The following is a 24,214-nucleotide window of genomic DNA, read 5'->3' as shown; positions in this document are numbered from 1 at the left end:
AAAATGATTTACACACTTTGCAAATACAAAGAATGAAAGAATTCCTACCATTAAGAGCATTTATCCTAAAGGCACAACTATATGTAAAAGAAGAAATGCTTTTTGGCATTACAGAATGCATTGCTAAAGGAGTGGGACAGACACATGTGAAGTGCAGGGAAATAAGCTGGAGCCTGTAGTTTTTCCCTTAAATGGGCAACTCATCCAGTTGCTGTTAGCTGACACAAGCCAAGGGGTGTGTGAATCTAAGATTGCTGAACATTATCTGAGTAAGTTTCATTTCAAAGATGATAAAACTTCAATTAAAATATTAATTATCTGTGATGTGAACAAATTCACTTCAGTATAAAGCAGTGGGTTTTCAGAACATGAGCAAAGACCTCAATAGATTTGCGAAAAACTTTCTGAGTTTCATTTGTATTCTCTGACAGTTCTTTAATACAGTAAGGATTGCTTTGATTTTTATATTTTCATGGTTCTTTAATAGAGTAAGGTATGCTTTCTTTGCTTTTTAGGGGAAATGGTCTGAAAGCGTATTGTGTTTTGTAATTTATCCTGTTCAAAAGTTTGTTCCAATATTCCGGAAGCTGAATCAATTTTCTTTTAGAAGTCCACAGCGTTTAGAATCTTGTAAGTTGAAGAGGTGGGAGAGGACATTTGGCTAGTGTGTTATGGCCATGGATAACAAGAGCTACAGCTTCACTAACATGGTATCTTTGTTTCTTTTGTGTTTTTTTTTTTCTACTGCAATAACACAACTGAAATTTTTAGGAATTGGTTCTAAGGCTGCTCCTATTGAAAAAATGTAACTGAAATGAAAGGTCATGTGTCCTTGGTAGAAGAATTTTCATTAGAGTTTATCAGACTGCTTGCATTTTTCAGAAAATATAAACCAAATGAATGCAACAGAAAGCAGAAGATGCTTAACATCAGTGCAATCGAATTCCTGCCAACTTGACTTGTTTATCTAAGAGATCTCTGTGAAAATAAGGTCTTTCCCACACATGCATGAGTCATAGAATGTAATGGGGCTAAGCAGACCCGCTACAGCTTTCTAATGCACACATATCTAATAATAATGCACACATCTAAACTAACCTGTTTTAGTGCCTGTTCCTGTAACTAAATGAGATCTAGCCTGACAACAGGAAGGAGAAGTGGCGGTGAGTTCATGATGCTATTTCAGTGCAATAACCTAAATACTTAAGGAAACGATGCAATTTCCATTTATTAGGAAAATTGCAGTTACTGTGACAACAAATACACACTAAAGAAAACATACGCAATTTATCCTCAAGTTCAAATTTGTGAACATAGTAGATAGTACAAGGTTTTATGAATATCCCGTCTGGTTAAGTGACTCAAAGGACATTCTTACTTTTAAAATACATAATTCAGATTCTTGAAAAAATACTCATTTAAAAACTGTTTGCAAGAGCGTACATGAAAGGAGAGCAAAAACCTTTCTTGGATCTACATTTTAAGCTAAAGAATGAGGTAAGTTTTCTGCCATGTCTTAGTTTTCCTCCTTTTATTATTTCACAAGGACTTCTTTAATAACAGAATCCTGAATTGTATTTCAATGGATAACAATTTCAATTCTTCAGTCTGGTAGAATTCTTAAAAGAAAAAATAACATTGTGATTTTTGACACTGGGCAGTAGAAAGAAGAAAGGGAACCATGCCATCCTAGATGTCCTCAAGCATGTCAAACAGCACAGAACAAGATGTCCCTTCTGTGCAGAGGGACACACATGGCAACATAGCTGCTGAGTGCCAGAGGAACTGCATATTATGAGGCAGCTGGCAATGAGAACCATTAATGCTTTGAGTGGCAGAAGCCAGAAACTGGAATCCAAGTCACAAAAGATATCGCATTGCAAATAGTAAAAGGCAGAGTCATAGTTGAGTGTCCTCTGAATGGAAGCTGCCATGGAATTCCAGCACCAGAATTTAGATGTAAGGAACTGCCAGAAGCTGTTCAGTCTCACTCAAAGTGGGGCTAACTGCAGTTTGATCAGTTTGCTCGGGTCTTTGATTATTTTCAGTTATCATAAGTTCTTTCAGGTCTTACATCCTATTTGACTCACAAAGTTCTGAACATGTCTAGCTGAGGAATATTTTGCTGATGATGATTATCAATGTATTCCATCCATAAGCTATAATAAAGCGTGGTTGGGAATAACAAAAGTCACAGTCCTTTGGTCAACAAGTTGAAAAATGCAAATGAAGTAATATTGGGACTTATTTTTTTAACATTTGCTGTTCTGTCCTAAAACAAGAAGAACTAATAATGTTGTTCTTAATTTGCTATCCTAGCTTACAACAGCTTCCATGACACATTTTGTTTGGAAGCCAAATGTTTTGAATTATTCCATTCAGATGTAATATGAATGGAAAAAATATATTCTAGTTTTATGTTTCCATTTTGCCCAATTGTAATAATAGCATAGAGATAGCACAGAATAAGCAAATAAGGACGGGAAACATCAAGGAAGGAAACCCTGGAGACTGCCTTCAGCTACCAAGTTCACTTTTCTTACTGAACATCTATTTCTAATTGTATCCTAAACGGGAAGAGAGCACGACGCATATATGGCAAACAGGATTCCTAGATGGAGTCTGATTAACCTGAGACTAGCTTGGGTTCTTTGGGTTCTTTTTGGTCTAGAAAAATAGTTGTGGAAGTATCTGAATTTACTTGATGATGATTGCTGTAGCATAAAGCAAAGGCAAAACAGTGGTCTTGTAGATCTCAAAGAAATGGGGCAGGCAGACTTTCCGTACAGGATTTCTAATAACTGAAAATGAGCATTCTGTTTCTCTTAGATGGATCAGCAAATAATATTCCTAAAACTGGATACTGTAACTAGAAGTTTGCCATCATCAGTACAGATGGATAGAAAAAAACTAGAGCTACAGCAAACTCAATACTTGTTTCATAAGGGAAGAACTTGAGCTAACATCATCTGCTCATAGGTCATACATGTTACCCTTCTTGAATACAGGTTGTCTATATGCTACAGTGGTAGTTAAGATAGCGAGAAAGCTACTGAGATTTAGGAAGAAGGGACCATGCTCTGAAAAACACTGGAATGTACAAAAACAGATGAGAGGTGCTTCAACACAGGACCAGGAAACTTAGTGTTTTAAATGTCAAGGTTTCTAAGTCACATGTTAATCAGATAAATCTATATGGCCAATGGTTTCACAGATAGTTTATAGTTGCAGTGGAATTGCCAGGTCATGGCCTGAACCAGTGATTGAGCACCAGGTGAGAAGGAGTGGATAATCCAGGGATCTCAGATGCAAGCAGTGCACCTGAATGATCATAAGGGTTGGAGCCTGGATCCTCCCCTCCTCAGCCTTATTTAATGGTTAGCAGCTGAGGGAGCATTATCTCTCTGGACAGTGATTGCACTTCTCTTGGGCTGTTGCTGGTTGTTGGAAAGGGTGAGCTAACTTTTCTTGTTACCATCTATTACTCCATTGTGCTTGTATCCCAGTAGAAGATACTGTCATTGCCTTCTTTTCCCACGCAATGGGTTGGAAAAAAATTCACTGAACTGACTTTCCCACTTTCAGAAAATATTTTCTTAACCACAGTATTAGTTTGAAACTTCCTTTCATGAGAAAAGGGAGTTACATGAAAGTGAGTCAGAATATGATCTACTTGTTAATAGAAATGTACAGTGATATTGTTGTGATACAAGAGGGCCTTGGAGGATCTCTTTGGAACCTCCCTTGTGATAGTGTAAGTTGCATAGTTGTAGAAATGTGAATTCCCTGTAGTGACACCAGTTTCTATTCCTTGCTCAGTATATGTATGAGCCACGCAACCTGTACCTCCACAGTTCTTTGGCACCTGATGAAGTGCTAGAAAGATAAATGGAGCTAAGCACAGACAGAAAAATAAATTTCTCCTTTAGCACGAAGGAAATGCATGAAGTAACATATCAGGAATAAATCATATAACCTATTTAATTATTAATTAAATGCCCTGGATTTAACTTCAGGTTTTGTCTTAGTTTCTTAAGAAATAAGCAGAGCGGGGACACCAGTTCTGTGGACTAGTGCTGTCAGCTCAAAAATTCCAAGGCAGCAGTGAGTATCTAAGTTTGTGGCAAGTATAACTACACACAAGGAGAGTTAACTTAGATATATCCATCATTAGTTATATAAACAAAGACTAAATTGCACTGCAGGGAATAGACTGTAAGAGTGACATGACATCTGATAGATTGCTTATTAATGGGAAACGCTTTGCAAATTTCAGGTTTCCTCGCCAAAATATTCGTACTGTGTTTGAATGTTGTTGTTTATACTTTTCAGATACTTTTACTGTAAAATGTCAGGTGCTACACCATTGACAGAGAGAGGCTGGTTAAATGTCTAGCTTTCGTATCAGTGGCTCCTTGTGTGACTCTTGGCAAGTTATTTACTTCTACACTCTTAATAACACCTGGGATGTTACAAGGATAAATATAGCAGTGACTTTGACACCCTGAGATGTTGCAGTGTTGAACATCATGTCAACAGCTTTGAATAAGGAGATTTAAATAGCCTTCCTTGGAAACCAGATTCTACTGGGAGAAGTAGGAATAGCAATTGAATTTATCTGAGTGACAAGAATACATATTTTTAGAGGAGCTTTCCAGAGGGAAGCTTAGCTGTACCCTGAGTTGTGGGCAGCAAGAAATTAGCTATATACAGCAGAAAAAGGAGGATTAGAGTTGTGACTAGAAGGCTACAAGAGCAAAAGCATGCCAAAATAGAAAGCAAACTAGTGAAACTATGTAGAGGTTTTTAAAGAAATAAATAAAAAAATCAGGTGCAGTTGTACACAAAGAAGATATTGTCAGCTCTGGGAGTGTTGTTATTTTGCTAAAAAATTCTACGAAGTTAAAGATATCAGAAATTCCCATGATTTCTAGTGATATTGGCAGGGGTCTATTTGCTTTTTTTGAAGGAGGACACTGAGGAAAATGCTGTATAGCTTGAAAAAGACCTTTGAGGGAAGCCTGATGGGGAAAGACCAGCTGGCATGTTGCTGTCCCATATCATCTGGTATTGAAGAGCGAAAAGGACCCCATAATAAAAGAAAATGGGCATCCCAGTGCTGCTGCAGGCCTGAAGGGATGCTCACCAACCCTTTGAACCAGCTGGAGTAGGAAAGAGCTCCAGGAGAAAAGTAATGGCCAGCTATACTGCCTGACACCTACAGGACCAGTGAGCAGTTTGAGGCTTCAGGCCAGTTGTTTAGAGCAATGGTAGCTGCTCAGATGGCTCTCTCAGCAACTGCCATTTCATTAAGGACTTGCTCTAGAAATTATATTGCCATTATATGACTGTCAGCTTTGATTAAAAGCAGAACAAACAAACAAACAAAAAAAAACAATTAAAAATATACAGCCCTCAGAGCTTCAACGTTTGAATGTTACAAGCTCTAGATGATTTGACACCAGAAGGGCTCCCACAGGACTCCAGGATGTATGACTTTAAAATCTCTTGAACCCATGACTTCTCAAGCTTAACTCAAGATCTTAAATGGGCATGACCCCTGATACCATTACACAGGGGATACAGTGAGGCTGGCAGCAGGAAGGAGTACAACACTCACAAATTTGCCACATCACATGCAGGACTGGCCAAGGTTGGCAGGCACAGCTGCTTAAACACAGCACAAAGCAGCCCAAGACTTCCATGTTGTATGTCCTGTTTCAGTTTAAAGGCAGGGATAACTGTGACAAGGGGCCCAAATCTAGTCCAGAGCAATGGAGGAGAACTGAGGGTTATATGTTCACTTGAGAGGCTTCCTGTGGACAGAGAGAACTGGGTAATAAATTGCCTTTATGTGTATTTAATGAAGGGAATATCAGCTCTTTATTGAGAGAACTTCCTCTGACAGAAATAAGACGTGCAAAACAGTGAAGTCCAAAAAGCAACCCTCATGTCTGACAGGACAGGCAGGGCAGAAGTGAAAGCTGTAGTCCTCCTCTGTGATGAGATACGGGGAAGGGTTGAGGGAAGAGAAGGCAAACAGCTACTGAGAAGGAGTAGGAGCAGTGAAAAGTCTGTGTTGGTTATATTCACCTACAGGAATGGGTAGTGTAAAGGAAACAAAACCAGCGCTACTTGTTTCTGTTATCTCCAGGTTGGTTTATGGAACTGGTTATTTTCTCTTGAAAAATAAGAGCCCATGCTAACATTTGAAACTCTCCAAAAGCGATAGGAGGTTGTATGCATGCCACAGCACTGTACTGAAATGTGGCAGAGTTTCAGTAAATGATTGCATGTTGCGGTGAGGGGCACTTCTTACCTATACTCTTACAAAAAGGTCCTAGAGCACTTAGCACTCTTGAGCAGGCAACGAGTTTGAAATTGTAAAGTCTCATGGTAAACTGTAGCATTTCAGGGATTTTTTGGAATTTGTGCTTGGTCTTTGTGTGTGCGTGTGTGTGGTGGGATTATTTTATTTTTTTGTTTGCTTTTGTTTTCTTTATAATAGTGAAAGAACAAAGTAAAGCTTTGAGTGCTTGGACTTGCTGTCTCAAGGATGAGCCTAATAACTAATCTCTAAGCTGCCCTGGAAAGCCTACTTCATTTTGGTTTTCCCGATGTTAAAACAAAGGAATCTGAAAATATACAGCCAGTAATTACATTTCAAGGTAGTCATTTGGTTGCTGCTTGAATCAGGCAGCTTAGGATGTTCAAAACAATTCTGTGCGTCTCCCCCGGATGATGCATATACATCACATTTCTGATGTGTCTGAGCTCCCTTGGCCTCTGTCCAGAAACATCCAGATTTCCTGACTCATGGCAATATACCCTGTCTGGTTGTATTTCATTGCAGCAGCAATCAGAACAAGTATTATGTTCTTGCATAAGTTTTTCCAAGCAGTAAACAATAACACTCTGCCACAAGTGTTATTACATTTATCTTGGAATTCAAGATCCAGAAGAAGCTGTAGCTTATTATTTTCTTTAATCCCTACCCAAAAATGACTGCAAGATGTTATTTTTCAATAAATATTTCTAGGATGGTTAAGTATCTTATTAATGAAGTGTTCTGAAAAGGAAGAAAAAAAATGCTACAGAAGCTACAGTAAGATGAGAATTTTTCTTCCAACAGAGAAGGCTGTAATTTTCTATTGCTATATCATTATTACTGCTGTATTAGCACTTATATTCTAAAACAGTGGGGGATAATTCATGAACACAGAAGCTGAGAATAATTAGGACAAATTGTGTTGTATATTAACATATCTTTCAGTAGGTCCCATTCTAAACACCTCTACTTTGCTTGCATTTCATGCTTTTTTTGTTGTTGTTTTGAACATTTTAAAAGCAGGAGTGTTAACAACTGGCTCAAATGATGTTTGAAAATAAACAGTTCATGACTATTAACAGAGTTCATTAAAAGAAAACTCCATCTGACTCTAAAATCTATTTGGAGCAATGATTGCCCTACTCCCTGGCTCATGGCATGATGCAGCTGCTCTTTCTTTAATATTTTTGCTGACAGCTACAGCTGACAGATAGCATTTCAGTTCACCCCAACATCAACCCCGTCTCAAGGCTCCCTTACTTAGGCTGAAAATGCTGGCTTCCTCATGACGTTACCTGCATCACGGCACAACCGTGTAACTATGAAATTAGTCATAGTGGGTATTTGTGATGAACCACATACACACTTAAAAAATAGTTTTACAGCAAAGTTTAAACACCAGAGTGCCTGAGTGGAGTCAGTGAGAGGGGGATACAGGAATAAAGTAATTGATGCGGCCAGTCTCTTAAAGGCTGCAGGTATGAGTTTTATGTAATACTAGAGTAGTATTTGCTAGCCAAGGGATAGCTGACAGAGGCAAAGCACTGGAGGATTTCCCAGCCTTGAGGCAGCTCCAGGCAGAACGAGGGTGGTGGGCAGAAGCCCACCATGGCTGCAGTCATGTCATGTTCTGGGCCTTGAGCCATGCAGCGATTTCTAATGGTGCAACAACAGCTCCTCTTGTTTCCCTTGCTTCTTATCCCCTCCCACACTCTAAGTAAATATCTGTGCTTTTGAATCTGTGAATAAAAAAGTAATAATGCATATATTGCTATGCAATATCAGTTGCTAGCTGTTACCATTACATTCGTTGCTACCTTAGATATATTGTAGTAGTAGTTGTACCTGTTACGGTTAATAAATACAGCTTTGATTTCTTGGTTTACAAAAGCTTTTGTGTGGTATTCTATCACTCAGTGATACCATAGTGGTTTGTGCACAAGAGAATTTTCACAAATACAACGCTTCTCCTCCTAGATATAAATGTTGAAATGTTGTTTTTTTTTTTTCTACTTGTTCCAGAGCTCCCAGTTCTGCCCCTGAACCTCCAAAAACGTAAGAGAGGGGAAGTAGAGGGTAGGTTTGAGAAGCAGCCAGACACAAAAATAACTGTGGGAGGGAGACATTGCTCAGTTAGTCCTTGAAAGGATTACCAGGAAATTTACTTCTGGTTAAGATAGTACACATACCTGTATTTTTCAGATATCTATCTAAAACCAAACCTAAAACAAAACCATGTAAATGCTTTGCTCTATGTTTTTTTAGGATTTACAATGAGGTGCATTAGTCATTATTTGGATTAAATATTTTAGCAGGTAGCAAACACTATTTTTTCTATGAGGCTCTTCTGTCAATATTTAAAGAACAGAAAGACAAATGAGAATTTAGAACCATGAAAATGTCATCTGTATCCTGAGCTGCATCAGAAGAAGCATGGCCATCAGATCAAAGTTGATGATCTTGCCCCTTTACATAGGCCTCACCAGATGCGTTGTGCCTACACGTAGAGTCCTCAGTACAGGAGAGACATGGACTTGCTGGAGTGCATCCAGAGGAGGGCCACAAAAATTATACAAGGGATGGAACACCTCTCCTATGAGGACAGGATGAGAGAACTGAGGCTGTTTAGCCTGGAGAAGAGAAGGCTCTGGGGAGACCTGAGAGTGGCCTTTCAGTATTTAAATGGAGGGGTATAAGAAAGAAGGAGACAGACCTTTTAGCAGGATCTGTTATTATAGGACAAGGGGAAATATTTCAAACTGTAACAAGAGAGATGTAGACTGGATATGAGAAAAAGGTTTTTCACAGTACTAGTAGTAAAGCATTGGAACAGATTGCCTAGAGAGGTGATGGATGCGCCATCCTTGGAAGTGCTGGAGGTGACTTAAAGTTAAATGCAAAGTCATAGAATTTTTGTTACACCTTCTGACCTAGTACTCAGTCATGTTAAAATACCTGTTTTGAATCATGTAGTCACTTTCAACTGCTTTTTGCTGTATAGTAAGAACTTTAAACAGTATTTGGACTTGAAAGGCTAGTGAAAAAAGATGTCAAACAATTTTCTTAGATTTCTGCCTCGTTCTGATATTACCTCTGGCATCTTGTGACTTTAGTATGGGAAAAATAATAAAGCAAAAATAGTGAAGTTCCTACAGCCCATTTTCGTATCTGAAACTATATACTGAATTAGATCTAAATCTGCTTCAGAGTAATCAAATGGTCCTTTTAGGTGAAATAAATTGTTTTTTAGAAGATATCACCCTGCGTCATTACAGCTGCAAAATCCAACTAGGCTGTCAATTTCCAGTCCATTGGTAATGGGAATTTCTCTAGGCCATGAGAACTGACTCAGTGCTTTGGGGATGGGTATCATATTCCCCTTTCTCTTCATAGAATCATAGAATCATAGAATTATCCAGGTTGGAAAAGACCTTGAAGATCATCAAGTCCAACCGCAGCCTAACCAGTACCCCATCTCTAAAAAAAAAAAACAAAACCACTCTGCTAAATCATATCCCTGAGTACCACATCCAAACGGCTCTTAAACACATCCAGGGATGGCGATTCAACCACCTCCCTGGGGAGCCTATTCCAGTACCTAACCACCCTTTCTGTAAAGAAGTTCTTCCTAATATCCAACCTGAACTTGCCCTGGCGCAACTTGAGGCCATTTCCCCTCGTCCTGTCACTTGTCACTAGTGAGAAGAGACCTGCCCCACTCTCACTGTAAGAACCTTTCAGGTACTGGAAGACGGCAATAAGGTCTCCCCTCAGCCTCCTCTTCCTCAGGCTAAACAGCCCCAGCTTCCCCAGCCTCTCCTCATAGGGCTGATTCTCCAAGCCCTTCATGAGCCTCGTTGCCCTTCTCTGGACCTGCTCCAGTACCTCCATATCTTTCTTGTGCTGAGGTGCCCAAAACTGGACACAGTACTCGAGGTGAGGCCTCACCAATGCCGAGTACAGGGGCAGGATGACTTCCTTAGTCCTGCTCACCACACCATTCTTGATACAAGCCAGGATGCCGTTGGCCTTCTTGGCCACCCGGGCACACTGTCGGCTCATGTTCAGCCGTGCATCAATCAGTACCCCCAGGTCCATTTCCTCCACACAGTCCTCCAGCCACTCCGCCCCAAGCCTATAGCGCTGCCTGGGGTTGTTGTGGCCGAAGTGCAGGACTCGGCATTTGGCCTTGTTAAACCTCATTCCATTGGCTTCAGCCCAGCTCTCCAGCCTGTCCAGATCCCTCTGTAGGGCCTCGCTACCCCCAGGCAGATCCACACTCCCAGCCAATTTAGTGTCATCTGCGAACTTACTGAGAGCGCACTCAATGCCCCCATCGAGGTCATCAATAAAGATGTTGAAGAGGACAGGCCCCAGCACTGACCCCTGGGGAACACCACTCGTGACCGGTCGCCAGCTGGATTTAACTCCATTTACCACCACTCTCTGAGCCCGGCCCTCCAGCCAGCTCCTTACCCAGCCGAGAGTGTACCCATCCAAGCCACGGGCTGCCAGCTTCTGCAGGAGAATACCATGGGAGACAGTGTCAAAGGCTTTGCTGAAGTCCAGGTAGACCACATCAACAGCCTTTCCCTCATCCAGCAGATGGGTCACTAGATCATAGAAGGAGATCAGGTTGGTCAAACAGGACCTGCCCTTCATGAACCCATGCTGGCTAGGCCTGATCCCCCGGTCATCCCGCACATGCCGCGTGATCTCCCTCAAGACTATCTGTTCCATAACCTTCCCTGGAACCGAGGTCAGGCTAACAGGCCTGTAGTTCCCTGGATCCTCCTTACAACCCTTCTTGTAAATGGGAGTCACGTCAGCAAGCCTCCAGTCTTCTGGGACCTCACCAGTCAACAAGGAGAGTTGGTAGATGATGGAAAGCGGCTCGGCTACCACCTCTGCCAGTTCCCTCAGCACTCTCGGGTGGATCTCATCCAGCCCCATGGACTTGTGGCAGTCCAGCTGGAATAGTAAGTCTCTGACCGTTTCTTCCAGAATCACAGGGGGGCTAGCGTGCTCCCCAGCCGAGACTACCAGGTCAGAGAGAGGAGTACCCTGAGGATAACTGGTCTGACCTTTAAAGACAGACGTAAAGAAGGCATTCAGAACCTCAGCCTTTTCCTTATCCTCAGTGGTCACATTCCCAGCCTCATCCAGTAAAGAGTGGATATTCTCCTTTGTCCTCCTCTTACTGTTAATGTACTTATAAAAGAGTTTGTTATTCCTTTTCACCCCGGCGGCCAGGTTAAATTCGAGCTGGGCTTTTGCCTTTCTGATTTCACTCCTACATATCCTAACGACTTCCTTGAATTCATTCTCAGTTGCCCGTCCCTCCTTCCACAGGCGGTAGATTCTCTTTTTCTCTCGGAGCCTCAAGAACAGCTCCCTCTTCATCCACCCCGGTCTTCTTCCCCGCCGGCTCATTTTGCAGCTCAGGGGGACCGCCTGCTCCTGCGCCCTTAGGACTTCCTTCTTGAAGAGCAACCAGCTCTCTTGGACCCCTTTGTTTGCTAAGACTGAATGCCAGGGGACTCCCCCTACTAGTATCTTGAACAAATCAAAGTCCGCCCTCCGGAAGTCCAAGGTAGCAGTTCTATTATTCCCTCTCCAAGCTCCACTATGAATCGAGAAATGTATCATTTCATGGTCACTCTGCCCAAGGCAGCCCCCAACCTCCACATCTCCTACCAGACCATCCCTGTTCGTGAACAGCAGGTCTAGTGGGGCAGTTCCTCTTGTGGGCTCTCTGACCAGCTGCATCAGGAAGGCATCCTCTATGCACTCCAAAAACCTCCTAGATTGTTTCCTCTGTGATGTGCTGTACTCCCAGCATATGTCGGGGAAGTTGAAGTCCCCCATGAGGACAAGGGCTGATGACTGTGCAGCTTGTGCCAGCTGCTCGTAGAGCACCTCATCTGTCTCTTCAACCTGGTTTGGCGGTCTATAACAGACGCCCACCAGAATATCTGCCTTGTCAGCCCTTCCTCTGATCTTAACCCATAGGGATTCAACCACATTGTCCCCAATCTCAAGCTCTTCAGCATGAAAGCATTCCCTAACATAGAGAGCCACACCGCCACCCCTCCTTCCTTGCCTGTCCCTCCTGAAGAGTTTGTAGCCATCCATTGCAGCACTCCAGTCATGGGAGCAATCCCACCATGTTTCTGTTATGGCAACTAGGTCATAGTTTGCCTGCCGCACAATGGCTTCCAACTCTTCTTGCTTGTTGCCCATGCTGCATGCATTAGTGTAGACGCACCTCAGCTGAGCCCCTCGCCTCTCTCCTAATCCCATTACCACTTTCCCAGGCCGATCTCTGGCAGGCCTGACTTTATCCCCTTCCCCCTTCCTATCTAGTTTAAAGCCCTCTCTACAAGTCCTGCCAGCTCCTGGGCAAGTATCTGTTTCCCTTTCAGAGACAAGCAATTCCCATCAGCCGACCTCAGGCCAGGTGCCGAGTAAACCGCCCCGTGATCAAAGAATCCAAAATTTTTGCGTTTGCACCAGCCTCTTAGCCATGTATTTACAAGGTGGCTTTTCCTGCCTATCTCTGTGTTTCTCCCTGCCACCAAGGGAATACTGGCAAACACTACTTGTATGCCCGCTCCATCAACTAACTTCCCCAGCCTCCTAAAATCATTTTTTATAATCCTCAGGCTATTATCAGCAATCCCATCGTTGCCAGCCTGAACTATCAATAAAGGATAATAGTCAGAGGGGCGGATAAGGCTGGGGAGTTTTCTAGATATATCCCTGACCCGGGCCGCAGGAAGGCAGCACACCTTCCTATGGGTAGGGTCAGGGCGACATATTGGACCCTCTGTTCCTCTGAGAAGAGAGTCGCCCACTACTATCACTCTCCTTTCTTTCTTGGAGGAGGCAGTCTTCAATCGTGGAGCTGTCTGCCTCACCTTGGGCAAGCATTCATATATATGTATAAAAAGTTAAGCACAAAGCTATCACTGAAAATAAATAAATAAATCTACCATTAAAAAGAAAAAAAACAAGGTTTCTTGTGTTTGAGCTACTGTGAATCCAGTGGAGTTATTAGGTTATGTAGACATTGACAGTTTTAAGAAACACCTACTGTATGTATTTTATGTATTTTACTTTTGGTTAATGATAAATCTCTTCTTTGCTGCAATTCTTTTTTCCATAGGTTTCTCAAGGGTGGCAGACACGTGCTGTTATGTGGTTCTGCCAGTGCAGAAGAATCTTTTGGACTCTAACTGAAGAGTAGCATTGCATCTCTGCAAGTTGTATAATCAAAACTGTTTCTTTATGGAAAGAAGCATTGCCTGAAACTTCATTGTAGTGTAATAGGTCAGAATTCCCATGGATATTGTAGAGAAGTCTGGCAGAGTGTCAGGTTCATCTTAAAAATGCTGTCATAGAGCATTACAGTCAGGAACACACGAATTGCAGATGTTATGTTGTTTTTAATATACTTTCAGAGTGTTGCCAGAATTGGTCATTTGCAGATCAAGTAAAGAATATGACTTAGTAAGTCTGGCTGAAATTCTTATAAGGAATACTTAGACGGTTCTAAGGGCATCTTTGGGAATGTACTGTGTTTGTCAGCTCACCAATCTGCAAGCCTCTTTTTTCATGTCCTCTCTAAGAAACTATAAATCTGCAGGGAATATGGTAGTGAATGTGAGAACAGCTAAGCAGCTACTACTTCTGATGTTTTGTGTACTAACAAAAATATACTGAATATGTGAACTATAGCAATAAAAGCTGTGTCTTTATTTTTTGCATCTTTTAAAATAGGGGTTTGTTTTTGTTTTTGTTTTTTAACACAAAAGGAATGGGATGGATATATTGTCTTATGAACATGGATATGCTCTCAGTCCCGTCTTTTTAATTGTAGCAAGAGAACTAGCTGATAAAAGTCAATTGCTTCCGATACTTTCTCTTAAATTTTCTTTTTGAGTTCATGGGAAAACTGGGAAAAAACAGAATGTTTCATCTAAATAGTTCTGTGAGGCTTACACAGATTTCTCTGACCTAGAAAATAATCTGAAACTCTGCTAAGAGGTGCATTTAAAAGATCTCTGTTATCATGCTTTGATATCATGTTGGACAAATATAACTAATCAACTGTGAAGTAGCAGTAGATAAAATCTGGAAGTAAGAATGTGAGCAAATGTTATGCTACTTTGAAAGCCAGGTGTGACAGTTGACTTGCTAACATGACATTAAGATGTGGCATAGAAGAGAAGACACAGATAACAGTCTTGTTATCTGCTTGGTCTGCAGTAAGTCTGCCTGACAGTTTTCATTTAAAATTGAATATTGTATGAATGCAGTTGCTTACAGCTTTGCCAGACTTCAGTTGTTCAAGCTGGACTTCTGGCTGAATCTGAATTGTTTTTGGAAGTTCCAACTAGAATGCTTCAAGCATTTCCAAGAATGAGGAGAAAAAAAAAGGAAAAAAAATGGTTGTTTGCCCATGAAAAGCAATCCTGTAACCATTTTGCTGAAGAGTTTTAATGTTGCCGTGCTCCAGAGAGATCTACTGAAGTTCAGCTGGGAAACTGCTCAGTGGCAGAAAACTGACTTTTGCCATCCCTGAGAAAATTATGCCAGGCCAAGATCCATGGAAAAAAGTATTTCAGTAAGGTTACATGATGGGGATTGGTAGCTAAATTCTCAAAGTAGTTTATGTATACTCACGCTATCTCAGTTCCTCACATCTCACCTGCTGCAGCTGCCCTACACATACCCTATTCCCAGCAAACACCCCTATCTCAGGGCCGCAGGGTTAAGCCGTACCCTTCCCACCATTGCTTCTTTGTTTGATACCACAGTGTGAAAACTGAGGTCATGGATCTTCCTTCTCCTGTTTTAGTCAGTCTTTCTCAGCACCCTGTGGTACAGTGGGGAAGAATGTGTGTACGCCATTATTATCCTTGCCTCTGGGAAGGGAGAGAGTGGAGAGGAATAGCACAATGACATGCCATCGTGTAACATTGTTTTCCTGTTAGCTGAAATTGCTCTGTTATTGATAAGCATCATCTATCACCTTTGCTATGGGAAGGAAATGCTCCTTGGGAAGGCAGAGGGTGACCATCAGCTGTTGGCACCATGCCATTGCAAATAGGCTTTTACTTGCAATTTATCTGGATCTCCAGCTGACTCATTCAGAATCAACATTATCTCAGCTTGCATTTCTCTGTGGTCTGAGCTTTGTCATTGCTCTCTTTGGCATTCATCATTGCTTGCTGAGCTGGACAGTCCTCTGGGTCTCAACATATACTGTGGCTGACTCCATCTGTGAGCTTTTGAAATTGTCTTTCCCTCTCCAGCAGCTGCCCTACACCTCCCATCTGTGTGGCACCATGCTTCCCTGCAAAGCTGTATTCTCAGCTCTCCCCTCTGGATCTGGGATCACTCCTCAGGCAATTTGCTCAACTTGTTTTACTTTGTAGGAGCAGCTATGGCAGCTGCTGTTCACATATTTTTGCCATGCTCACTGTTCCTGTTCTTTCTGCTGAGATCCTCCTCAGGAATTCATTCTGACTACACCATCTGTCTAAGTACTTCTCATTTGTTTGTCCCCCTCTCAAAAGAAAACAGGGCTTTGCACTTCTGCTGTGGTTTTGTAGAGCAACAATGTGCATTTCAACTTCTTACAATTGTGTTCTTGTTTGGAAGCAGTGTGGTAATGGCCGTGCAGAAAGTGTTAAGGATTTTTGAGTGGAACTTTGGTTATGTTTGTTATCAGGAAATTCTCTAGCCCTGAGTGCTCTATCACTGCCTGCTCAGGTCTACATTATTAAACCTGCCTGGCCTTCCGAGCAGGTTGGCTGTGTCCAGTCTGCCAGCACTTGGCCAAGCATGTCCCCAGCTAGTTGCAGGGCCATTCCAGGAAGACTGCTAGTTGGCTGTGCCAAGATTCTGCCCTAGCCCTATTTAACCTCCCTAATCCCCACGTTGTATTCATTTGAAGGCATCAGGTGCCTGGGATTGTCTGAACAAACTCATGAAACCTCTGCATTATAGGCAAATATTTTATTACTATTGAATCAAACTTCTCTGAGATCACAGATAGGATGACTGCTTTCCAAGAATATTTTGAACTTCCAGCAGTGGAAAATTCTAACATTGGAAAAAAAATATGATGTTTAAACTTTTTTTTTTCTTTGTTTTTTAAAGTTGGTTTAGGCTTTATTTTAGTATCTCCTTTGAGTGAACCTTTGCTTTTTGCTGTTCATCTTCAAATGTCTGCTTCCTTGTTCTTTCATTAGATGAATAAAAACAACAACAACAAAAAACAACTAAAAAAAAACGCCCACACAATTTTAATAAAGCTTGGGGGCAGATGCTTCCTCCTGAACTACTGTTGTTGATGAGCATAGCAGATGATATTTGATCTGATTAGATGAAGCTAATAACATTCCTTTGGTTCTTCTAAGTTCCTCATGGACAAACAGAGCTTAGTGTTAGCTACAGCGCGCAGAATTTTACGGAACTGGCTTTATCTCTTTTTCAACAAGAAACATGTAATCAAAGAAAAAATGCTAGCAAAAATGCTTATTTTAACCATATGTAGTTTTGAAGGACTGACTTTTATTGAACTGCAGTTCAATGAGTACCATAAAAATCTCACACAGGCTCTGTGAGAGGAGATAATAATAAATTCAGTGATACATCAAAGGCTGAACTGGAAACAGCCAATAAACCAACCAGAAACTCAAATGACCAGTTTGTACCTTTGGCTCCGGCATGAGGGAGCATAAACATTTATGTGATTAATATGAAGCTTTCCATATTATTGTATGCAGGAGTAACATTAGGATTACATTAGGTTGTGCAGGAACTCATAAGGATTTGAAGCTGTCTGAATCCCTTGCCCTTCTTCCACTGTGGAAGGGCAGTGACAGTGCCTTTAGAGCCTCCAAAAGACCACCTCTTTTCATACACATTTCCAATGCCCCACATACAATGTACATTTCCTTACAATTAAAAATTAATTCATTGCAATTTTAAATCAAGCCAAAAGGACTTGTATCTGCCAACATCCTTATTCAAGGTCCTTCTCCAGGAGCTGATGAAATCATCTGACATAAAGCAGAGCACAGCCTGTATTCTTTGTGCTTTGAGTGATGTATGTTTCACCAACTCTGACATGAGAAAGGGATTCTTGAGCAAAATAGCTAAGAGAAAGAAGAGATAATTTTAAAAATATTCTTCTGTGGAGTTTTAGCTGTGACATACACTGTGAGCATCACTAATGGTTTCAGGTCCATTCTGCAATTAAGCAATTCAATACACTGTTAAACTGTAGCTTGGAAAATGTGGCTAGTGTTTCCGGTACTTACATCTTAAATAGTCTTTCTGGCTTAACAAAGATTTGGATACAGTTGTTTTTTGTAAAGTTACAACTCCAGCAGTAACTGGTCTGAAATGTTTCTGAGGAGCAATTGCTATATAAATAAGCATTACTCTTTAAAAGTACGTAAGATTAAGTTCCTCATTGTTCAAGTTATTCAGCTTTAATTTTAGTTGCTTTGAGGCATTACTGAAACTTAAAAGACATTGTGGAAAAGGGTGCTGTGACATCTGAGGTGTGGCATGTAACTCATTTGCAGTGACAAACAATGTTCTCTGCCCTCCTCTCTGTCTGTGGGAATGGTTGACTTTGGATTTAATTTAGGGGTGAGGCAAGTGCTTTCAAGATAACATTTTGTAGTTCCCTGCTGCTCTGTTCTTATTTTCAGGCCCATTAAATACTGATTTGCAAGAACAGCTTTGTCATCTGAACTGCCCAGTAATGACAAGAAATGTTTGTGGTTTAAGGCTGACATGAACCAGTTCCAGAGCACCTGCCAGGAGATACGATTTCATGTACCTCAGCTGAGGAAAATATTAAGTTATGTTTTTGCAGGATATGAATTACAGGATTTTATTCTAAAAGTAGAAGAATTTTGCATTCAGACAATAAAAGAAATGTAATGTTTACATTTGAAACAATTTGATGAAAGCATCCTTGGTGATTTAAATTGTTTTTCATGTCAGAATTACTAAGCCTACTTTAAAAAAGCTCAGCTAACCTCTGCAATTCAGTGAAGTTCAGGAAACCCCACTACATAATCTGTGTCAGTTCTGACCTGGAAAAACAAAAAGACACCCAAATAAACAAGTGGCCTAAAGCAGATAGCCAGGGGAAGCAAGTATAGGACAGGGATGTGAATCTTCCTCTGAGCACTCTCCCTATGTTCTGCTATTTTCAGCTTTAGAGGTGCTTGAAGCTGATGTGATTTATCTGTTAGCATCAGTGTTTCTCAAAAGTATTTCTCCTTCTCCTGAGCTATGTAAGCTTCTGAATCCAGAGGCAAGGAGCTCTACAGATCTGCTGTTCAGCACACAAAGAACCACCTCACTTTGTTGTTCTGCAGAGACTGTTTGAAGGCCTGTACAAACCAAAAAGATCAGGTGCTAGGTAGGACACTACAGGAGCATAGACTGATTTTCTAACAGAGCTCTATCAATTGAAAAGAGACAAAGTTATCCACCTTCCTGACTTCCTACCCAGACACGGTTTGTGGAGTGATGGACAAGCAAGGGTGCAGGCAAATGTCTGCTGACCTGCACAATGCACAGAAATGATCAGATCAGTCTGTGAGTGTGTTGATAACAGGGTTGCCTCTCACAGCTAGTAAACAAAAATTCTCCATGTGAATTCTTGCCATGGGATCAAGTTCTAGAATTAGTACCATAGTCTTTCTGATCATTCCTAGTCTGTTTACCTCTAGTATTTCCGAGGGTTGGAGAAAGCAGCTGTCCTTAGGGAGCTTTTACTGCACTCATACCAGTCATAAGGCAGAATTAAAGCCCATAGTGCTGAAGATTCCTTAGTGAAGCCATCTCTTGTATTTGAGAAACATAGCTCAATGAAATAAAGTGGCCTGCTAGGATTTTCTTAGATATTTTTTCCAATCTCTTCATTGACCGACTTATCCTTCTAAGTGTATCGGCCCTGTTTAATTCATCTTGCTTCAATCAATTCACCATAGTTGGATGTGAAAATGATTTTTAGTGAAATCAATCTATTTACAGAGTAAAATAAATATTAAGCTTTGAGAAAGAAAAGTAGAAAATGCCCAACCATCTCTTTTTTCCCCCTTTTTATTATTTTATTATTATTTAATATTTAATAGTAATAAAGATAAGTATAATCCAACACGTTAGTAAAAGACAACAGAATTATAATTAAAAAATGCATATAAAAATATGTGGACAAACACATACATAAGTGGGTGCTTACTTTTCTGCATTCTCAATTAAACCAGAAGCTTAGTGTGCTTTAAAAGATATTTTTATCAAGATAGATACCGAAGGTCAATGATTCAAGTCCTATGCCATCTATTAATTAATGATAATGAAGAGATGTTTTCCATTCTCTTGGATCCTTTCTTTCTGAGCATGTCCTACTGAATCTGAAGAGCTGAAATTAGCATTTTTTCACAAGAAAACGGTGAAAGGTTCTTAATTGCAGATTCTGTATTAACTGGTAATGTAGTAACAAAACTACTAAAACTGTCTCTAGGTTTATGAAACCAACTTAGGTGAAAGTAGGATCAGTGAAATTAAGATGCAAAAAAATCTTATGGTAATGTTTTGGGCATCTTTATAGTTAAATTTGCTTTTGCTGTACTTATAAACTTGGTATGCAGATAGCATGTTGATGATTCCTCAAAATTTCATGTTGGAGCAATGGAAAAGTCAAAATACTCATGACTCCATTGTGACTACGGTTTTGTTCCATTGCAGAATGAGGTGTGTGTGTGTGTGTGTGTGCTGAAGAAGAATTTGACTTTCTGTAAAAATGTTACTGTCTTTGGTGAAAGTAGTTATTTTTTTCAGACTTTTTTCTTTCTTTTTTTTTTTTTTAAGTAGTTTTCTGCTCTTTTTCTGTGTTTTTGCTTCAAGTTCAACATGAGCTCTCTTTTAAACATGACAAGACTAAAGTTATGTACAGTTTCTCCATAAACAGAAAGCTCTCTCTTTAACAAAATGTACAACTCATGCTACGACCCAAGTAAATGATAAACAATCATAATTCTGTTCCTTTGGCTATATCTTTTGGATACCCTCCAACACAAAATGCATTAGTACAGAAAAGTGCTTGTCCTTAATTAATTTATAGCTTAGAGCAGAATACCAGAAATAACAGTTGAACGTCAGATGCAAAGTCATGGATAAAATATTGTATGAAATTTGTAATAAATCTTAAATAATGCTGGAGGGCAAGTATGACTAATGATCAATAATCTGAGGAATTTCACCGGTGGGGAAATGAATGTAAAATATGTTTATTTTGTAAAACATTTGTTTTGTATTGAATTTATTGTTGTCATGGGAGACAAAATAACTTAAGCTCTACCACTATCCTGAACAAACACATTTACTAAACTGATCTATTTGGGGGGCTTTTTTGTTTTGTTTTCACAAAATGACAGAATTGTAGGGGTTGGAAGGGACCTCTACAGATCTTCTAGTCCAACCCCCCTGCCAAAGTAGGCTCCCTAGACCAGATTGCACAGATTTGGTTTTGTTTTAAATAGTATGAAGCATATAAGGTATGCTGTAATATCTTGTTCTGGAATGTGCATGGTATAAGGTCACAGAATTGATAATGTGTACCTTGTACAGGAATACAAGACTGAAAAGGCTCTAAAGGGCCATCAGACTTATTCTCCTACTATTGCAATAATCACAGTTTGCAAATCCCCTTCATAATTTATCAAGTTTCATTGTAATTATGGTTAGAACTTTTGCTGTTGTTACTCAACTAGAAAATTGCTACTAACTCTCTGCTCAGTGTGAGAACCTTGGCATAGACTAAATGTTGCCAAGCTGTGCTCATAGCTTCCCCTGCAAACACTATCATCTAGTTTAAATGGATCTTCTATCTCCCTGATGTTTCTCTCCCTGATATATTTATAGACAGCAACTGGATCCCTTAACAGCCTTTATTTGCTGGGCTAAACAAGCCAAGCTCTTCATCCTCTCTTCTCATATCATAGGTTCCCCATTCCCTGACCACCAGAGAAGTCCATCTTTGTACCTGAACAAGTCTGAGGTAATTTGCTACAAATGACTAAGTACAACAGTATTACAGTCTTGTATAATAGCATAATAAAAGAGCCAATAGCAAACAGAGTAATAATTTCAGGCTTGCGAGGATGTGCAGTGCCAAATATTTAGGAGATTAAGTAAAGGTTTTGAAATCTTTTAAGTGGATCTTTATTAGAAAGAATGCTTTTTTTCTTTCTCCCTCTCTCCCTCTCTTTCTTTCTTTCTTTCTTTCTTTCTTTCTTCTTTCTTTCTTCTTTCTTTCTTTCTTCTTTCTTTCTTTCTTCTCTTTTCTATTCTTCCTTCCTTCTTCCTTCTTCTCTTCCTTTCCTTCCTTCCTTCCTTCCTTCCTTCCTTCCTTCCTTCTTCCTTCCTTCCTTCCTTCCTTCCTCCTTCCTTCCTTCCTTCCTTCTTCCTTCCTTCCTTCCTTCTTCCTTCCTTCTTCCTTCCTTCCTTCCTTCCTTCCTTCCTTCCTTCCTTCCTTCCTTCCTTCCTTCCTTCCTTCCTTCCTTCCTTCCTTCCTTCTTTCTTTCTTTCTTTCTTTCTTTCTTTTTCTTCTCTCTCTCTCTCTCTCTCTTTCTCTCTTTCTCTCTTTCTCTCTTTCTTTCTCTCTTTCTTTCTCTCTCTTCTTTCTCTCTTTCTTCTCTTTCTTTCTCTCTTTCTTTCTTTCTTTCTTTCTTTCTCTCTCTCTTTCTCTCTTTCTCTCTTTCTCTCTTTCTCTCTTTCTCTCTTTCTCTCTCTCTTTCTTTCTCTTTCTTTCTCTCTTTCTCTCTTTCTTTCTCTCTTTCTTTCTCTCTTTCTTTCTTTCTCTCTTTCTCTCTTTCTTTCTCTCTTTCTTTCTTTCTTTCTTTCTTTCTTTCTTTCTTTCTTTCTTTCTTTCTTTCTTTCTTTCTTTCTTTCTTTCTTTCTTTCTTTCTTTCTTTCTTTCTTTCTTTCTTTTCTCTAAGCAGTTGATTGAAATTACAGTATCAAAGGTTTTAGGGTTTTAATTGAAAGCTTGGAAATCAATGAAAATCATGATTTGGATCAGAGTTTCAGCCAGCTCAATATACAGTTGATTAAATTTTTGACAGTAATCACTGAAAAAAGTTGAGATGTTGAAGGCTTATTTGTCAGTAATAACAGAGAAAAATCCAATGAATACTATATAGAACATGATAAATCTGTCCCAGAGAAGCCACAGTTGCATTCACACGTTGTATTTAAGAAACTTCAGTGGCAGAATTCAGGAGGTCCCTTGGAGTGAGTGCTGTGGACTGTAGTCCTTGTTGACATGAGGCACTGGAATGCAAAGAGAGTATGGGGACAACTGAACCTACCACCTCCAAGGATGGTATAGAAAAAGATATTTAATCACATCCAGTATCCCTTGGTGTTTTGTTCTGTTGCTTCTTGGAAATCTTCAGGAAACTCCCAACTCCCATCTGCTAAAGCTGTGAAGCTGTGTTTTTTGTTTGTTTTGCATTAAATCTGTACCGAATCAAGGGTTTCATGAAGTCTGATGACAAGCTTTATAATAAAACTGCTGAACTGGCTGTGATAGAGCTTGGAGCCACAGTCACTGTTGTGTCGGATGCTACTGTTAGTTTGAAGGGGAGGCATTTCTTCCTCAATTTTTTATTTATTTTTTTTTCTCACACAGGAATTAACACAGTAATTTCCTTCTAGCTTTTGCCTGTCCTGTAGAATAAAGGAAAAAATGGCTTTCACAATACATTGTAGGAAAGCTCAGTTTAAGCTGTACATACATGCAAAGATCAGTAAAATGAAATGCTCTTGAAATTACAAGCAATTTCTTAATTGGGAGCAAAGGAGATTACCAACCACAGCTGAAAGCCAATTCAGTACACAATTAATTAATGTGTGTTGAGTGCAGCATGGGTGGTTTCTCCCTGATGCCCAAGGGCTGGGAGTGATGGCACCAGGTATCTTGGGGTCTTGGATGGACTGAGGCCAGGCTGGGCAGGGACAATGGCCAAGTAGGGCTGGGTGTGGGGAGCTGGATCCAGCCCTGCTGTGGCCTTGCTGAGATAGGGGCTGACAGCCCCAGGGTTGACGTGGCATCTTGGGCTCTTAGGATCCAGGCAAAAAATTGAATGGAACTGAAATTGTGGAGAAAAAATACTGAGAGTAACTGGATAAAATAAAGACATAGAATTCATACAAGTGTCCACAAATGAGACAAAACATCACCAGTATGATCAAGTAGTCATTGGTAAGAAGGGAAATGTCATCAAAGATCTTGCTAGAATATATTAGCTAGCATACCAAAAAGGATTTCAGCTTTCTTCATGCTAAATTTGGTTCTCAGATCAATGTAATGTGAGCAATAAACAAAAATTAACTTATTTACATTCATTCATTTCAATTGTAATTTTTACAGACCTCATCTGTTGATGTCATACACTAATGTACTTAGTGCATGCAATTAACACCCTACATGACTGGCATGTGAAATCAGAGAAGGGACAGAGTAGTCCAAGAGGCATCCTGCTGTGCAAGAGGTGAGATGTTTTGCAGCCCTGTTAGGTGAAAGGTGCCAGAGGAGCAGGAAAGCTTCTGTGTTGGTTAGTTCAGAGGGTAGTTAAAAGCAGTTTTGGTGTGTTTGTGTGTTCATTGTGAGTGAAATCTTTCCTAAGCAGCAGGAAAACTGTGTGTAGGTGACAAAGCAGCGGCATGTGCTGCTTAGAGAGGCTATGGAGTTTCTTCTTGGAGATCCTCAAAAGCTGCCTGACCATGGCCCTGGGCACCCTGCTCTGGGTGTTTCTGCTTGAGCACAGATTGGGCCATGTG

General features: G+C 40.4%; 1 protein-coding gene and 1 long non-coding RNA gene across 6 annotated transcripts in view; both read left to right on the top strand.

The window, feature by feature from the left end:
* The window catches only part of FILIP1 (filamin A interacting protein 1), a 107,225-nt gene that overhangs the window by 4,282 nt on the left and 78,729 nt on the right, over positions 1-24,214 (top strand). Inside the window, exon 1 of one of the 5 annotated variants that reach the window (XM_072330810.1) lies at positions 21,391-21,428. The exons of the other annotated variants lie outside the window; for them this stretch is intronic. The gene's annotated coding sequence lies outside the window, so the exon portion shown is untranslated. Of the gene's footprint in view, positions 1-21,390; positions 21,429-24,214 lie in introns of those variants that run through there. 5 annotated transcript variants of the gene reach the window in all.
* LOC140250793 (uncharacterized) lies at positions 3,416-5,259 on the top strand. The gene is made up of 3 exons (XR_011903277.1): positions 3,416-3,453; positions 4,029-4,104; positions 4,970-5,259. It is a non-coding gene; the product is annotated as an uncharacterized lncRNA (long non-coding RNA).

This window comes from Excalfactoria chinensis, chromosome 3 (assembly GCF_039878825.1).
Source record: "Excalfactoria chinensis isolate bCotChi1 chromosome 3, bCotChi1.hap2, whole genome shotgun sequence".
NCBI lineage: Eukaryota > Metazoa > Chordata > Aves > Galliformes > Phasianidae > Excalfactoria > Excalfactoria chinensis.
This window is presented reverse-complemented; position numbering and strand designations above follow the sequence as displayed.